At 56.0% G+C, this 1,638-nt stretch overlaps 1 long non-coding RNA gene across 3 annotated transcripts; it reads right to left on the bottom strand.

Annotated features, from left to right (window-relative positions):
- On the bottom strand, positions 7-1,616 carry LOC110400878. Of its 3 annotated transcripts, XR_002440114.1 has the most exons (5): positions 1,425-1,616; positions 1,182-1,309; positions 880-1,072; positions 517-812; positions 7-359 (listed from the first exon to the last, which is right to left on the bottom strand). It is a non-coding gene; the product is annotated as an uncharacterized LOC110400878 (long non-coding RNA). The 3 variants fall into 3 exon arrangements; XR_002440113.1 differs by having other exon boundaries at positions 7-812; XR_002440115.1 differs by having other exon boundaries at positions 7-812; positions 888-1,072.

Genomic DNA, 1,638 nt, shown 5'->3' with positions numbered 1-1,638 from the left:
CCACTCAACACCATTCTCCCTTCCAACTCACACCCATCACCACTCAAGCCACACCAACAAATAAAGCACCACCAAAACATGCCACCCCTACACCACAAGTCACACCCGCAGCTAAGCTGCTCAACACCTACTACAGCAGCCACCAATAACCCCATTGCACTACATCTCTCAACACAACATCTAAACGCAACTCACTCACACCAACCCCACTCTCACTTAAAACCACACCCTAAGAGGCCACCACCACAACTACCAAGCCTCATTTTACTCAAAGCCACACCTAAGCCAGCTAACACCCAACAGGTGCCTTCCCGCCTCAGGGCTTCACCTTCCTCTCTGGACTCCAGCGGCACCTGACCCTGAAAGAACACAACACCTCTGCCGGGACGGACATTACCCGCTGGCCCCAGGATCTCACTCTCCTCCAGGAGAAGGGCTGAAACAAAAAGCACACCCTCAAACGCAACACGCTCATTTCCCTGGAACCCCATAGAACCCAGGCAGGGCACAACTCACCTTGCTCTACAGAGCCACCGTCACAACCCTTGGTCCGGCCCTGAACCAGAAGAAAGAGCTCGGGGACCTGCTGGGGCTGGCGGCCCTCCAGTTGCAGAGCACCCTGAAACAAAAACAAAACAACTCAGCCAGAGGGAGGGGAAGGGCCCGCTCCCTAGGGCACCTCACCTGGGAAAGCCTCCAGACCCAACTTCCGCAGCCCCAGCCAAGGGGATGCCATGACCGCTCCATCGAACACGGTCCAACCCTTCTTCCTGCCGGTGTTCCCATCCGTGAATGCCATGAGACTCCTGCACCTGAAATATGCACCAACAAGAGTCACATTCTGCCCCGCTCCCATCTAAACTAACCCCACAAACTTACAGTGCTACCGGCTCGGTCCAGCTGGATCCGCCTCGACTGCCCCGGACTATTTTCTTCTCTTCCCAGGGCCAGGACGTGACACCTAGAACAAGTTGTTCCCTCATCTCCCTGGGGATCGAGGGGACGCCGTGCTTCTCGCCCTGTTTGAAGGCTGCGCCCACGCTGGCTGTCCTCTGGTCCTCAGACACATTTCCTATAGCACAGATCAGACAAAGTCAGAGACAGCTGTTGGGCTGTCTCCTCAGCACCCACACCTGTATCCCATTAGGGCCAAGGGACTTGCAGACACACATTTCACCTACATCGTCCCTTACCACCTCCTCCGGGATCCCTGAGGAGCGCTCTCCGCTGTGCCCGCTGAAGAAGAGAAGGCGGTTGGCACCCCTGCATTCCTTGGTCTCCTTTTTGCTGCTGACAAACTCCAAAACTCCTGTTAAATATGGTAGCGATCAGAAGGCCCTATGCCATGGAAATGGTGTTGCAAAGAGGTGCAAGCAGCAGCGCAACAGCACAGTGCTGCAAGGGAAGGGAAGCACATCACTCACCCGTATCCGAAGATTCTGGGTCTGCAGGGGAAGGCCTCCACCAAGGAGGAAGCTCCAGAAAGAGATCCTTCCTCGCTGGCAGTCAGCCCTTAAATGAGCCTGAAGAGGGGTGGAACCAGGCTCCTCCCCTTCTGGTCACACAGTGAATTGCCTTCACCTGCGCTCCCAGGGACTTCCCTCCAGGTGCTCAATCAGTGCTTCAGGCCCTGACTCA

Source organism: Numida meleagris, chromosome 6 (genome assembly GCF_002078875.1).
Source record: "Numida meleagris isolate 19003 breed g44 Domestic line chromosome 6, NumMel1.0, whole genome shotgun sequence".
Classification (NCBI taxonomy): domain Eukaryota; kingdom Metazoa; phylum Chordata; class Aves; order Galliformes; family Numididae; genus Numida; species Numida meleagris.
This window is presented reverse-complemented; position numbering and strand designations above follow the sequence as displayed.